We start from the raw sequence: 18,145 nt of genomic DNA, 5'->3' as shown, positions 1-18,145 counted from the left end.
TCCTAATCTTTGGTAGGAAGACCTTGTGTAAATTGGCATAAAGGAGCGTTCCCGCTCTAATACCACTGATCTGATTTATGAAAACCAGATTACAATACCTGGTGTGATACCTGCGGTATTGTAGATTTCAACACAAAAATTGACAACAAGAAGATTGCAAACCAAAAACTATCTCCATTCTATTCAAAATTGGAGTTTATACAAGTCGAATGTATCCCAAGGGTCACACAAATCCCTTGGAATTGAAACGAAGAGTCACCATAATGTTTATTACAATTAAACTACTAAAACTATCAAAATTATCAAAAAAACTAAATATAAAATTTTAGTCCACTTTGAGAAGGCATAACTTTCTCATCCTAGCTCCGAATTACAAACCGTTTGATGCATTGGAAAGGTATTCAAATAATCTAGAACCAAATTTCGGAAACATCGCACAACATTTGTCCAAAAATGCACCGAAGACCCTCAAAATTGCAATTTACTAAAACATAGAAAATTTTGAAAAAAATTAGATTTCAATATTTTCCCAATTTAATCCTGATCAAAGAGAGGGAGAAAAAGGGGGAGAGATAGGTAGAGGAGGAAGAGAGAGAAGAGGAGGGAGATGAGAGATAGGGAAAGAGATAACTAGAGGGCAAAGATTGAGAGGGAAAGCAATTTTGAATTTGACTACCTCTGCAGGTTGCACGCCTCCAATTTCTACGGTAGATCCACTCTTGAGAATGATGTTTTCTTTGTAGATTTTCTTTCCACGGAGGGACTCCAACTCTGAAACTGGCCAAGTTGTATTAGCTGACTTCTGGAGACGTTGTCTAGCCATATTGCTCTTGGGATGGCCTCCATGGATAAAGATCAAAACAAATTCATTACAATTGCTATTTGTAGGCAATGAGACTACATATAAATATAAATATAAATGTATTGTTGCCTTTTAAACTAAGATGCAGTCAGCACACTTCTTGACTGGTAAGTGTATGTTAGAATTGGTTAATTAGGTTAAGCCTTACCTGAACACCAGACCAGCCCTTTGCAATATCAGCTTGTTCGCTGTCCGACTCACTGATCCATCCCCACAAGATTCTTCTTTTCTTATGATTATCAAAGAATGTTCTGGATGCATAGAATTTTCCATAATCATATCTCAATCCATTTTCATTGTCTGCACTTGTATTGTCTGGGACATAAGTCAGTCCCCACTGTATAATAATCAAATCTTGTATCTTGAAGGGAAACCTTCAAGACATGTTTAATCTCAGGCCCAAAAGTATCCAGTCCAAGCTTTCCCAATGGAGCAACGGGATGAAAATTTTCTTTTTAGAGGAATGGAGAGGGTGCTTCTTTTTTGGTCCAGGGATGTTCACCCATTCCTTTAAGTAGGGATCAGGTGGATATCTAGATACAACCATATTCTGGACCTGTCTAGAGGAGTTGTCCCATCAAGAATCACAGGCAAAAGTGTAGCAGAGCCAGACCAGCAACCCAACATGCCCCCACACAATGTTGACCCATACAGCTGCCTCGGGATTTTAATGGTAAAACAAATGATACAGTCCTTTATAGAACTTAGGCCCTGTAAACTACATTTGGACGTTATGTTTGGTCTTTTATGGTACAATCCTTTATAGAACACGGGCCCTCTAAAATCGGGCACAAAGATATTGTTGTCAAGACAAGGCGCATATAAATTATAATAAATATGAAACATAAAAGATGAGAAAAATACATAAAAAGAAGAAATAAACTAAAATGAACAAAGGTGAACAAATATCTAGCAAGTCTATTATTACAATAGCATTAAAAAAGTCTTGGAAACATTTAAATTGCATAGTCCTTTTTCTATAAAAGGGTTGAGCTTAATTAGCACACTTAAGCGTTGATTGCTTAGGTGGCTAATGTGACGCCCACTTAACCTATTGTACTTACTGTTCGTTTTTGATGTTTGAGTTATTTTTATACATCCATCAAAGCATAATAAAAATGGGGATTATTCAAATATTACGTTTGTAAATTCTTTTATAGATATGCATGTGAAATGTGGAAGCATAGGCATGCATGTGAATTGTTTGACATGAAGCCTCAAACAAATGTGGTCTCATGGAATTGCATGATTGCATGATACTTGCAAAAGAGAGTTTTTGAAAAGGATTAATAAAATTTCAAGAAAATGTGTTTGACAATTATAAATCGAGACTCTGCAACCTCTATTAAAATCCTCCTTTCTTGTGCCAAAATGGGAGCTTTGGAACAAGTATACAATCCATCAAGGATAAAGGATAAAGGAATTTTGTCAGGTATTGTAGTTGTAACTACCTTGGTAGAAATATATGCAAAATATGGAAGCATAGGCAAGGCACATGAATACCTCAAAGAAATGTGGTCTCATGGATTTCCATGATTTGAAGATATGCAAAATGTGGAAACATAAAAAAATCACATGAATTGTTAAATAGAATGCCTTGAAGAAAAGAGTTCTCATGGAGTGCTTTGATTACAATTATCCACAAAATTAAAATTTTAAAAGTATTTAGGAACTTTCAAGCAAAATAATTGGCAGGTATAAATATAGACTCAACAACCTTTGACATCATTTCCTAGCATGTACCAAAATGGGAGTTTCAGAATAGGGTATGGACATCCATCAAAGCATAAAGAATAGATCAATTTTGTCAGATGTTATAGTTGCAATTCATTTGGTAGACATATATGCAAATTGTGGAAGCATAGACAAGGGGCATAAACTATTTTGAAACCACATTACCTTATTATTCTATACTTTATTTCTTTAGATATTGGCATTTTTTTTTGTTGTTGTTATCTATTCTACATTTTTCTACAAAAATGCATGTAATTAAGGCATGGATACACTAAATAAGTGTGCCAACATAGTTATATCAAATATATGGACCTTGTTCTTCCTCTTAAAAACATGAGTTTTTTCAATACAACCCTTCTATTATTTTTCATCAACTAGAATATATAGTTTCCATCTTTCATTCTTATTATCTTTTACACGTTTTTAAAAATTCTTGTTGTAAACACCTAAAATTGTATTCTTTAATTAAATTAATATTTTTATTTATTTAATTATTTTATCCCAAATCTTCTATATATAAAAATAAATATTTATTTATTTAATTAATTCATTTAGCTTCTTCTAGCCCTTTTCTAATTTAAATAAATATTTTGATTTATTTAAATAATCTTTCTCCCAAATTAAATAAATACATTTATTTATTTAATTATCCCCCTTCCTCTATTAATTAAATATATCTTTATTTATTTATTTAATTCATTAGTTTTTTCTACCCATGACACATGTCATTCATCTCTTAATTCTTTCTTACCCACTCTCTCATTATTTTCTTATTTCTTCTACCTACCCTTTAATCTTAGCCGACCATTTATCCTCTTCATCTTTTAATCTTATCCCTCCATTTCCTAAAGTGTCTTATATATAAGAGGATAATCTCCTTCATTATCAACCCTAATGACTGCGTCAATCAAGGCTTCTTGCGATCAAGCTATCAACCACAATCCGTTCTTTATTGAGCTCTTGTGCACACATAAAATTTGAGAGAAAATATATTAAACAAGATCAATGGAGATAGCAGACAATGGAGATTGAAACCCTACTTGACATGTGAATGGTAATATTGCTTTATTTTGATGATTTGCATGATCTTATGTATCTCTATTGGTGTATGGTGGATGTTTCATTGTAGGAATTAGATTGTTTGTGGTTGGATCTTTATGGTTTTAAAATAGGTTTTCATCATCATATTTTCACCGTATACATTTTGGCATGCCTGGTGGGACTCTTTTCCCTTTTGTTTCTAACATTTTATTTGCAGATCTATCTTTTTTGTGAAGTTGCAGGTTGGATTTGTGATGATTCTGACTTATTCCATGTCTACGACTGATTATTCTGTGTCTGCGTTTTATTTCTGCGTCAGTGCTTCCTATTTTCGCGTTTATGTTTTTCTATCGATTTTATAGGTTTTTTGACCATCCCTTCCTTATACATTATCTCTTATTTGAACCCTCAAACCCATCCATGTATTTTCCTTCCTCACAAAGATGACCATTTTGATAATCAACCCCTATTAGATGATGCTAGGTTTTTCACTCACCAAAATTGACCGCCACTTGTCTTTGCTCCTAAGTAGCCTACTTGATGATGTCACATAATCCAAAATCTCTTCACTTGCATACTCCTTAACAAATAAATTCAAATACCCATCTTGAGGGGCTATAGATATTACAAGGTAAATGATATATTATCAATACTCATATCCCCTTATAGTTTGCTTCTCATACTTGTTGGCAAGAGACACCATACCGATAGAGATAAGTGTTTGGGAGTTGTCATTGATGGAAACCCAACTTAGAGATTTCATCTTGTTTGTACATATTCATGCTATCGGAAGTCTAAAGTCCAATTTTGTTTAAGTTCGGAAAGTGGAACACAGTGGTTGACAGAGTGAGAATACTTTGGGTGTAACTTTATTTTGGTTGAGTATTTTGCTTTGTAGATCTGGGAGATGTATTGTGGATATACAATTTACCTTATTCCAGGTTTGTGGTCTCTGGTGTTAAATTTTGTGCAATTTAGAAGATCCAATAATCATGTTTTTTGCAAGAAAAATGTTCATCGACAGTAGCATGTGAAGATTCTACATGCGGATCTTGCAGATCAATTTTGGTGAGTTATTATGTGTTCGAGGTCGATGAGAAGTCATGTGGGAAGCGTGGGGACATTTTGTTTTGGTCTTCTCAGTTATTTTAGATCGGTTTGAGCCGACTTGAGCAACACGCTTCATGTTGCGTGTAATGTAATATTTGGGCCGGCATGGAATTAATCTTAATTCATGTTGTGGATATATATAAGAGTTTGGAAAGTTCATTTTACATATCAGAGAGTATGCGAGTTGTGTGTATGTGCGATTGTGCGCAATTTCACGTGCATCATTGAAGGATTTTTGCTCTGGATTGAAGTAGATCAACAAAACATAACACATAGATAATTGTACTTTATGCTTAAACAAGAACTATTCTAGGTATTTGTAGATGTTATTTTATAGTTCATCTTATATATGTTACTCTTGTAACTCTTATGTAAGGCAGCGAGCCTTCCGGGGTTGTAGCCCTTATTGTATTTGAGCAGTGATCTCTAAGCAGTATGCTTGAATGCATGTGCATTCTTATGTAAAATTTTCACATACTTCTAACATAGTGTCATCTGTTAATCTTAGAGGATCCGGTTAATAATGAGAGGGGGGGTGAATCAATATTAACAATAATTTGAAATCAGAAACTCAGACTCATAAAAATTTCACCAAATTAAATATAGATCAACACTAGAGTCATTTACCAGTACTGGTATCTATTGATAAATATTTGCTAAACTAATATATCAATGCTGTACTTTAAGTTCTCATTAACCATGCATAAATTGAAAGTAAAACAAACCATCACATCAAAAACATTCACCATATGAACACCATGATTTTCATGTGGAAACCCAAATAGGGAAAAACTATGGCAGGAATTGATACCCACAAATATTTTGCACTCTTTTGAAATGCGCTCTTTTAGGAGCCAAGCCCAGTTAGAAGCTTACAATGATTCCCTGTTAGGAGAAAACCCTATTAGGAGTCACTCGGTTAAGGGATTTATCTCAGCCCTGTTAGGAGCTTTTATCTGTTAGGATCAACCTCGCAAGAGGATTTAGAACGCAGATATTGAGTCACCCTATTAGGGGATTTTACAATGTGAGGCTTGTTAGGACCTACCCAGTTAAGGGATTTTAGCTGCTGTAATTGTTAGAGAACAACAGTGAATGATCTGTGTATAGCACTCAACTACTTTCTTGATCAGATCAAATTAAGTTCTAAGTTTGCATCACTCTGGAAGGTCTTCTCACAAACCCTGGTTTGACTTCACACACTTCTCAAAATCACCGACACTTCAAAACATCAACCTTACCGGCATAAATAACATTTACAACTAGGTCGAACATCAAAACCCTAAGACTTACTACATAGATCATCATAAATCTTTACAACTCATTATAGATCATCATATGGATCATTATAAATCAATATCAACCATTGAATGATCATAAATCGTCATAGCAAGTCGAGCTAGTACAAAGTCAAACCCTTAGCTCATTCCGCTAAGCACTTTGCACATTCCCAAGAAATTTGCTCTCCAAACGTGCCAAAACATCTTTCAAACACATCACGCGGTTTGTGCCATGTTATCATCAAAATGTGAACTTGATGTAGATCACCACCAAACCAAAAATTATTAACGGTCAAGAGAATTATTTACTGGTCCTTAAACCCTTCTTAAATCATGGTAAAAACTCAACAAAAATTATAAACATAACTTCCGATTGTCACAACATGGTGCAGTTCTGGTCAGATACATGTTACAATGATATAAAATTACATTCAAAACCACAAAGCCTCCATCATCACAAATTGCCAGATACAATCAGAATATTTCCTCATTTAATTGTTAAGGTCCTAATTCTCAGTTTCTTGATTCTTTACTAGTAAGCCCTCTCAAGTAGACCAAAAGATTTAGATGACACGATAAAACATAAGTTAACATTAGTAGACATGAATAAACATTAGTTTCCATCAACTACAACATCAATAACTGATCAAATACTTCCATCATGCAATCTCAATCTCTTCATCACAATGTCATCTCAAACAGTCTTGTACCGATTCAGTCATCATTCTCCATCTGTATCAGTTATGGAAATCATGCCAATAATATCTCCCTTTTGCATTGATGGCAACACTAAACATCAACATACTCAACTCATACTATTCCGCTATGTTTTGGACCTTCTCTACATCTCTTCTCTTCTCTACTGCACCTCATCTGCCAGTTACACTTTATCTTCAATTACACATCTCCTCCTCCTGATCATGTCTTCTCTTAATTATATTTCTTCTCCCCCTTTGACAACAATGCCAAAGGTGCATAAGCATCACAAATCATCAAATCTGCTGTTGCTGTCTTCAACATGTCTGCAAACTCATCTAAGCTGCTCCCCCTGCAGAGTAGCCTGTATCTCATCAATCCAAAGTAAAAAATAGTCATGAAGTCCACTGGATTGATGCATCTCGCATTCTAGTTCTTTTTGAGTAGGGGTCTGATCCCTAATTTACCTCTGAGATACTCAAAGGTTGTCTTCGGCAATGGTTTTGTGAAAATGTCTGCTAGCTGCTCTTTGTTAGTCACATACTCTATTCTGACTTGTTTTTCTTGTACTCTTTCCCTTAGAAAATGATATTTCAATTCTATGTGCTTTGTTCTTGCATGTAACACAAGATTTTTTGAAATATTAAATGCACTAGTATTATCATAGTAAATAGTTACCAGTTCAGACATATCAAATCTGAATCCTTCAAGCACATGTCTCATCCAGATTGCCTACGTGCAATTCATTGATGCTGCAATATACTCCGCCTCTGCTGTTAATTGAGAAACACTAGTTTTCTTCTTACTTATCCAAGCAACCAATCTGCTTCCAAGAAGAAAATCTCCACCGGTAGTGCTTTTTCGATCATCAACATTCCTTGCCTAATCTACATCAGTAAACACATTCAAAGAAAAATTTCCTTTATAAGGATACTGTAAAGCGGAAAATCGAACCCTAGGTGTTCTCCCCCACTCCAAGGAGAAAGGGGGTCACTAGGATTGACGGTTTTCACTTAGGAGAGACTTTACATTCAAAAGAGGGGTTGAAGCCCACAAGATCCAATCCCACACAATGCAAGATTGGATTCTAAATGGGTTTCAAGGGTTGAGACATCAAGGATATTCTCTTTTGTAAAGATTGTAGATAGAAGATTGAACTAGGAATGTATGTAGAAGCAAGAAAGATTCGCTTATAAATGGAGATAGGAATATGGGATGAAGCTGCGGACCTGGAATTAGCAGTAAAATGTTGAGATGACGCTGTTCTGTAAATTCGGGCGAAAGTTGACGGGACGATGGCGCCCGGCGTGCACACGGTCCTCCGAAAAATCCGCGAAATGAAGGGGGATCTATTCGTCTCTGCATAAGGATTCCAGATCTTCAATTACAGCCGCGTACCTGCAACCTACACACAGAAAAGCGAGGACGATTGGGGGGTTAGGGATTAGGGGTTTGCCTTTAGGTCAAACCCTGGTTTTGGAATTAACCAAGAAATGAGAATGCTGTAAATGTAAATGTTTGTAATGTAAACAAGTACTTGATACCTTGTTGTAAGAATGTTTGTATTCTTACATGCGAAGGTGTAAATGTTGTTGTATGTTGTATGTTGTATGTGATCTCCTCTTCAATGGTTGAATCCTTGTCTTGATTGCAACACCTAGCCTTGAATGGAGACTTAGAATGATCAATTGCTTAAAGGAATGCTTGAATGTTTGAATATCGTTTCCACGTCTTGTACACATATGTCCCTCCTCTTTTCATCTACTAAAATGGGAGAGGAAAATGTAGTTTATATACTTGTCAATTAGGGTTGAAAGACTGATTTTTCCGACCTTGGGCCGACCAGGAAAGATTATTTTCCAATTTGCAAACTTAAAGACCCGAAGCCCCATAGGAGACCGGGCCCAAAATAGGGCCAGGGACCAGGGCACTGGGCGCCATGGTCCCACCTCCAAGGACAACAGGGTGCAAGGAGGATCAGGCCAGGGTGCTGAAAAATGCAGTTTTTGGTGTCATGGACAAGTTTCGGGGTCTCCATTCAGGTTCGGTGTTGCGTCGCCATCGTGAAGACCCAAATGCGGTCGAAATTGCAAGTGTCGCAATTTTAGGATGCTACAGATACCATAAACCATAATCTACTGTGCCTTTCAGGTACCAGAATATCCTTTTCACCATTACCAAGTGAGTCTCCTTGGGATCCTTTTGAATTCTAGCAACCAATCCAACAACATGTGCAATATCCGGTCTACTATGAACGACATAATGCAATTTACCAATCATAGACCTATATTCTTTCTCATCAACAGATGGTGAATCATCTTGTTTAGACAACTTGCAGCTTGTCACCATCGGAGTACCAACCGGTTTACAATCCTCCATGCCAAATGTTTTCAACACCTCTTTGACATACTTACTCTGACAGATAAAAATTCCACCATCCAATTGCTGGACCTGCAACCCAAATGAAAAATTTAATTTCACCAATAAGAGACATCTCAAATTCTTTTTTCATCTCCTCAACAAAATCCATACATAAGTCGTCATTACCACCAAAAATATGTCATCCACAAATACTTCAGCTATCAATACTTTCTCTTCATCAGTCTTTAGATATATGTTACTGCCCTCACTGGTACGCTAGAATCATATTTTGTTCATGTTGGAATCCAAGAACACTAAGAGGGGGGGGTGCGAATCAATATTCTACCATAATGATCAATTTTAACCTTATTAAAACATGCATTCACTAACCGGTATACCAGTACATATAAGATTGAAATAAGTAAAGAAACCAATAAGCCAATCACACAAATGAATACCATAACACAAAGAATTATACGTGGAAGACCTCAAAGAGGAAAAACCACAGTGGGATTGTGACCCACAATATCAATCCATTGGCCATATGAAAAGATATTACAAAATATAGGGGTCTGCACTTGCAGGAAGGCTTACAGCCTAGAGCACACTTCTCACTCACAAAAGCAGCCTCACTACTACGTAGAAATCCAGACTACAATCCGGAGAAATGAGCGAACTGCAAAGATAACATCTCCTATGCTTGAATACAGTTCCGGTTAAGCTCTATCTATTCTGATCTGAAACCCTAAACCCTTACTGGAATAATCTCTTACATAAATTTCCTCACATACATGATCTCTCTCACATATCTCACATCTCCATTACATTACAAAATGATCTAATCAACTGACCTATATACCCTTACAAACTTTCATGCCTTATGTCGACTTACAAAGATAATTACAAAATGAATATACATGTCAACTCAATTATATATATACAAAAATATCAAAATCAATCGCCGATGCCGGATCTCCCAAAATGATGTCGGCCTCCAATACTGATAACCTGATGAAGTCATGTTGGCCTACAATGCCGGTAACCAGAGAATTCCTTCTACTGGTGAAGATACCTCTCGGTGTCTACCGGTAATCAACCAAACCAAAATATGAAAGTCGGAACATGTTGCCATCAATGAAAACATATTGAAACCAATCAAATGAGTGTCAATTGCCAACAATCTCCCCCTTTGGCATTGATGGCAACACTCAAGTGAAAAATGATAATGGTTTCCATCTGTCGGTTTCATCCTGAGACTGCTCCCCCTGAGCTGAATATCCATATGAGATCATGACCTATATAAAATACTTCATACCTCCATATCTCCCGATGCCAAGAATATAATTTTCACCTATACTCCCCCTTTGACATCAATGCCCAAAAAAACAAAAACCGGGATGAAGAATGAAAGACTGTACAAAGAATGTCCCAAAATACCTTACCAGAGCTGAATATATTTGAAAATTTCCGGATAGGCTTTCTCCAAAAGCTCTAGATAGGTATCCTAGCTTGATTTGAGTGTGCTAGAAATAGATACAAGTCCATTAAGCATATGGGCATATGACTCTTTATCCTTAAGTTCTGCTGGTGTGGGCTTACCAACCATATCAATACACTCCTTATGTACACTTAATGAGTCCAACCTAGGACTCACCAATCCTCTAAGACCTCTGGCTCTCCTTATAATTTTATCTTTATCCCTCTCAAGAACTAAAACTTGAGCTTCCAAAACCAAAATCTGACTATCAATAGATGTAGTCAAAGAATGTGAACCATCAAAAGAATTGACTATACCTACAATCTCCTCCGAAATATCCTTAATCCTTTTATCCATCTCAACTACAAGTAAACCTATGTTACAACATACTCTATAAATATTAGTACACTGCCTCAAAGCATTACCAATCAACTTCAACTTATCATTAATCTGATCAAATATTGCTCTCTTAGCCCGTGTAAACCTCCCTAATACCCACCGGTTTGATATTTGTTGTAAAGATTGAAAGTCCTTTGAAATGTGTTTTGTGATTATTTTAAGCTTGCCGGATGGGCTTGCTTATTTGTCAAATTTGCACTCCGGGACAAGTCTATGCAAAATAGTGTTAGATTGATCAATAACTCCTGTGTCCATAGATCCTTCCTTCATCATCTTCTGTGCAACCATCAACATGAGCTCAGTAGAAATCATCTCATTTATGCTTTTCTGTTCAACCTGCGAGGTGTCAATTGACAACAATGATGGGCTCACTACCGGTTCCCTGCAGGATTCCCCTTTCTTCTCCTCTGATGGTTTAACTTTTATAGCTTCCTCTCTTGCACCGATGGTTTCGCCACTTGGTGTAGTATCAGTTAATGTGAATTCCTCCTTATGAACTGTGTCCTCAACCTATACATTCGGATCCAGAGGAATATTGTCCTCAACATTTGTAACCTGTACACTTTCTGATTCTGTCGGTATCTCTACATTTTCCTGTACATTAGTTTCTACTCGGGGTTCTATATCCAATATCTTAATATCCTTCAAAATTGTAGATGAGGTACCCACTATACCTTTACCTTTCCCTTCAACCGGGATGTTTGTAGTGTTAGTTTTAGCCTTCGATGAAGTATAAAAACCATGATTTGCAGCAAAGAATTGAACCCATGCCTTGTGGGTCTCCTTGACTATCTCATTAACCCTACCTAACATAAGACTAACTATCCTGTGCTTGCTATGAAATATCTTCCTGTGTACAACCTCAAGAGTCTTATCCAACTCCTCTGGAGTAATAGATTTACTCTAATAACAAACCATTATTTGATTTTTTAATTAATAATGGATATCTTTGTGCATCTATTTTCAAATTTTAAGATTTATTTTTTATTGTTAAAATATAAATATTATAAATTTTGCTTACTCTCTATAAGTCTACTATTCAAATTTAAGATTTGTTTTTCATTATTAATAATTACCAGTATACCTATTTTTAGAAATATAGGTAAAGTACGTCGAAAAATATCATATTTGTTTATTATTCCACTTAAAAAATAATTATATAATTATATTATAATTAATATTAATTTATTATTATATTATGATATTGTAATCAATATTATATTATTATTAAGATATTTTAATATTTTAATGTTTCTATTAAACCCTTAAAATATGTTTTTTAGTTTTTCATGCATTTATTTTAATTTAGGTTATTTAAAGTTATTTAAATTATTTTTATTTACGTAATAGTAAAACTAATTGTAATTATCACGAGTGTCATACAATATGACATGTGTCAATTTTAATCACAAGGGGGTTTTTTTAACTTCGCATATCTAGCAATCCATTATGTGAGTATTAATACGTCTTTCAACGTAAATAATTTGAAGTATTTTATAATAATAAATAATAAACATTTTTGAAATGCTTTATTTTTTGTAAAAAGATTCTATATTAAGATTAAAATAAATTTAGTTAAATATTAAATCAAATATGAATAAAATTACACCCAAAGGTAACCATTATGCTACCTTCACTTTCATAAAGATACATACAATTATTTTAGATTCAAACTCAACCAAATTATTGAAATTTGTGGAATACATTTTCTTATATCAATTAAAATCTTCACATTAATATAAATTAAAAGTTCTATACAAAAAATAAAGTACAGTACATTAGAAGATTTACAATAGAAAAACAAAATCAAATACAATTATGTGATAAATTTAAAATTCCTTTAAAATAGTAAATTAATCTATAATGCACATTAATTTTCAAAGAGATGGTGCCCATTTTTAGCCACCCTTAATTAAATGTGATTAATTATAATAAATATGAAACATAAAAGATAAGAAAAATACATAAAAAGAAGAAATAAACTAAAATGAACAAAGGTGAACAAATATCTAGCAAGTCTATTATTACAATAGCATTAAAAAAGTCTTGGAAACATTTAAATTGCATAGTCCTTTTTCTATAAAAGGGTTGAGCTTAATTAGCACACTTAAGCGTTGATTGCTTAGGTGGCTAATGTGACGCCCACTTAACCCATTGTACTTACTGTTCGTTTTTGATGTTTGAGTTATTTTTATACATCCATCAAAGCATAACAAAAATGGGGATTATTCAAATATTATGTTTGTAATTTTTTTTATAGATATGCATGTGAAATGTGGAAGCATAGTCCTGCATGTGAATTGTTTGACATGAAGCTTCAAACAAATGTGGTCTCATGGAATAACATGATTACATGATACATGCAAAAGGGAGCTTTTGAAAAAGGATTAATAAAATTTCAAGAAAATGTGTGGCAATTATAAATCCAGACTCTACAACCTTTGTTAGAATCTTCCTTTCTTGTCCCAAAATGGGAGCTTTGGAACAAGGTATACAATCCATCGAGGATAAATGATACAGGAATTTTGTTGTAGTTGTAACTATCTTTGTATAAACATATGCAAAATATGGAAGCATACACAAGGCACATGAATACCTCAAAGAAATGTGGTTTCATGGATTTCCACGATTGCAAGATATGCAAAATGTGGAAACATAAAAAAATCACATGAATTGTTAAATAGAATGCCTTGAAGAAAATAGTTCTCATGGAGTGCTTTGATTACAATTATTCACAAACTTAAATTTTTAAAAGTATTTAGGAACTTTCAAGCAAAATAATTGGCATGTATAAATATAGACTCAACAACCTTTGACATCATATTCCTAGCATGTGCCAAAATGGGAGTTTCAAAATAGGGTATGGACATCCATCAAAGCATAAAGAATAGATCAATTTTGTCAATGTTATAGTTGCAATTCATTTGGTAGACATATATGCAAATTGTGGAAGCATAAACAAGGGGCATAAACTATTTTGAAACCACATTATCTTATTATTCTATACTTTTTTTCTTTAGATATTTAGTATTTTTGTTGTTGTTGTTGTTGTTGTTATCTATTCTACCTTTTTCTGCAAAAATGCATGTAATTAAGGCATGACTACACTCAACAAGTGTGCCAACATAGTTATATAAAATATATGGACCTTGTTCTTCCTCTTAAAAACATTAGTTTTTTAAATACAACCCTTCTATTATTTTTCATCAACTAGAATATATAGTTTCCATCTTTATTCTTATTATCTTTTACATGTTTTTAAAAATTCTTGTTGTAAACACCTAAAATTGTACTCTCTAATTAAATAAATATTTTTATTTATTTTATTATTTTATCCTAAATCTTCTATTAATTAAATAAATAAATATTTATTTAATCAATCCATTTAGCTTCTTCTAGCCCTTTTCTAGTTTAAATAAATATTTTGATTTATTTAAATAATCTTTCTCCCAAATTAAATAAATACTTTTATTTATTTAATCATCCCCCTTCCTCTATTAATTAAATAGATATTTATTTATTTAATTAATTCATTAGCTTTTTCTACCCATGACACATGTCATTCATCTCTTAATTCTTTCTTACCTACTCCTCATTATTTTCTTATTTCTTCTACCTACCCTTTAATCTTAACCAGCCATTTATCCTCTTCATCTTTTAATCTTATCCCTCCATTTCCTAAAGTGTTTTCTTTATAAGAGGATATTCTCCTTCATTATCAACCCTAATGACTGCGTCAATCAAGCCTTCTTGTGATCAAGCTATCAAACACAATCCGTTCTTTATTGAGCTCTTGTGCACACATAAAACTTGAGAGCAAGTATATTAAATAAGATCAATGGAGATAGGAGACAATGGAGATAGAAACCCTACTTGACATGTGAATGGTAATATTGCTTTATTTTGATGATTTGCATGATCTTAGGTATCTCTATTGGGTTATGGTGGATGTTTCATAGTAGGAATTAGATTGTTTGTGGTCGAATCTTTATGGTTTTAAAATAGGTTTTCATCATCATATTTTCACCATATACATTTTGGCATGCTCGGTGGGACTCTTGTCCCTTTTGTTTCTAACATTTTATTTGTAGGTCAGATTTGTGACACTTCTGACTTATTCCGCGTCTACGACTAATTATTCTGTGTCTGCGTTTTATTTTCGCGTTTATATTTTTCTATCGATTTTGCAAGTTTTTTGACCATCCCTTCCTTATACATTATCTCTTATTTGAATCGTCATCTAAAACCATTCATATATTTTCCTTCCTTGCAAAGATGACCATTTTGATAATGAACCCCTATTAGATGATGCTAAGTTTTTCACTCACCAAAATTGACCACCACTTATCTTTTCTCCTAAGTAGCCTACTTGATGATGTCATATAATTCAAAATCTCTTCACTTGCATACTCATTAACAAAGAACTTCAAATACCCATCTTGAGGGGCTACAAATATTACAAGGTAAAGGATATATTATCGATACTCATATCCCCTTATAGTTTTCTTCTCGTAATTATTGGCAAGAGACACCATACCGGTAGAGATAAGTGTTTGGGAGTTGTCATTGATGGCAATCCAACTCAGTGATTTCATCTGGTTTGTACAGATTCATGCTATCGGAAGTATGAAGTCCAATTTTGCTTAAGTTTGGAAAGTGGAACACAATGGTTGACAAAGTGAGAATACTTTGGGTATAACTTTATTTTGGTTGAGTATTATGCTTTGTGGATTTGGAAGATGTATTGTGGATATGCAATTTACCTTATTCCAGATTTGTGGTCTCTGGTGTTAAATTTTGTGCAAGTTAGAAGATTTGGTAATCATGTTTTTTGCAAGAACAATGCTCATCAACAGTAACATATGAAGATTCAACATGCAGATCAATTTTGGTGATTTTTTATGTGTTCGAGGTCGATGAGAAGTCATGTGGGAAGCATGTGGATATTTTGTTTTGGTCTGCTCAATTATTTTGGATCGGTTTGAGAAGCCGACTTCAACAACAAATTTCATGATGCGTGTAATGCAGTTTTTGGGCCGACATGGGATTAATCTTAATTCATGTTGTGGATATATATGAGTTTGGAAAGTTTATTTTAAATATTAAAGAGTATGTGAGTTGTGTGTATGTGCGATTGTGCGCAATTTCACGTGCGTCATTGAAGGATTTTTGCTCTGGATTGAAGTAGATCAGCAGAATAGAGCAGTGAGATAATTGTACTTTGTTCTTAAATTGAAACTATTCTAGGCATTTGCAGATGCTATTTCATAGTTCATCTTATGTATGTTACTCTTGTAACTCTTTTGTAAAACAATGAGCCTTCCGGGGTTGTAGCCCTTATTGTATTTGAGCAGTGAGCTCTAGGCAGTATGCCTGAATGCATGTGCATTCTTATGTAAAATTTTCACATACTTCTAATAGAGTATCATCTTACCATGGGTAGGATTCCCACTGTGGTTTTTCCCTTGACTAGGTTTTTCACATACAAAATCTGTGTGTTATGGTGGTAGTTTTGTGTGTATTTTTCTTATGCTTATCTCTCTTGTTCATTTGTATCAAGTGGATTAAAGGACAATTTAAGAAGATTAAAAATTGTACAACACTAATTTACCCCCCCTCTCAGTGTTCCTTAATTCCAACAGTACTTTGATATATATATATATATATATCTCGCATCAACTCTTACACTTCACTTATCTCTACCCCTATGTGCCATCGCGTCAACTCTTACACTTCACTTATCTTGCTTGATCCTCTTTTACCACTATTCATCACTCGTTCTCCTCTCCTATCCTTAACATCCCAACCCTTTCTATGTACTCTTATCATAACAAGAAAATTTAAACATCTCCCAACCTTAACCCTATTAAATTTACCACTTAGTTCAAGAAATGTCATTAATGTAAAGCTATCTATCTATTATGCGATCATCTTATACTTTACAAGATGAGACCTCAAACCTCCTCCAAAAAAAATATATTTAGATATAATAAATCATACACAACAACTATAGTTCATCTATAATTCCCTATTAAGGAACTCCTGAGGACACAACCAAGAAAACATGTAATAAGTTGTTTGAACATATTCTAGTTAAACATTAAAATGAATTAAACTTAAAGATATGACACAATTTTTTGCACTTGCATACAAACAAGCACACAATTGTCACAAAAGATACCACAACAAAAAGCTAATACAAAAATGATGATCTCTCCATTGTGTAAGCAGGGAGACACTCTCAGAAGATTGAGTGAACATGAGACAACTCATCATGATCAATACAAGAGAGAGAACAACACCTTGATGATGATGTGGTACAAAGACACACTTGCGTTCTCTCACAACTACAGACAAAGGGATTGTCACCCATCAATGTTCATCAAACCAAGATCAACAACGCCAAACAACTTATTGGCTTACACAACTCACCTATGACAACCTGTTGCAACTTAAAAACACATTAGTAGAAGATTTAGGTCCCAAAACACCAATTGACCATAGAGGAAATCTTGGGACACCTTAGGGATTATCAAAATGGGTTTTTGAATCTCACAAGAGCGCACAAGATGCCGCAAGACAATATCAACCATCTCCTCAATTCTAGGTGTGACAATTGACACTTAACAGATAAATGCAAACAAACTAAAGCAACGAACACCACAAATTTTTACTAGAACACAAATCTATCCCCTAAGAGGTTTTTTAGACTCTCTAGGACCCAATGAGAAACTTTTGTAAAGACTATTTACTCATCTAGAGACTTGAAAATATTTCCTAAAGATAACCAAGAACATTGGTTCCCCTGGTGAACTAGGGTGCTTGACAGAGACACTAGCACCCTTTGACACTAACACAATATGTTGGAGTCCTCTAGGCACACTAATATCCTTTTCGCGTGTATGTATCCCTAAAAATAGCCTCCCACATTATAGTCTTATTCGACGCAAAAACGTATTGGCTAGTAGGAAATCCAAAGCAAGGGATAACTCCCATGTGCATAACAAATTACATGGACTAAGCTATTGGTGCCTACAAAGCCTCAAGAAAATGAAAATTCCAGAAAGACTTCAGAAAGAAGGAATAAGAACAACTCTCCAAGATACTAGACACCATTGATGCACAAAAGGAGAGGATGGGGAGATGCACAATGATCTCACCAACATCCTAAACTCTTTTTCTAAG

General features: G+C 34.4%; 1 pseudogene; it reads right to left on the bottom strand.

The window, feature by feature from the left end:
- The window catches only part of LOC131051471 (beta-fructofuranosidase, insoluble isoenzyme CWINV1-like), a 33,161-nt pseudogene that overhangs the window by 6,457 nt on the left and 8,559 nt on the right, over positions 1 to 18,145 (bottom strand).

The sequence above is a fragment of the Cryptomeria japonica genome, chromosome 7, assembly GCF_030272615.1.
Source record: "Cryptomeria japonica chromosome 7, Sugi_1.0, whole genome shotgun sequence".
Taxonomy (NCBI): domain Eukaryota; kingdom Viridiplantae; phylum Streptophyta; class Pinopsida; order Cupressales; family Cupressaceae; genus Cryptomeria; species Cryptomeria japonica.
The sequence above is the reverse complement of the archived record's forward strand: the minus strand, read 5'-3'. Positions and strand labels throughout refer to the sequence as shown.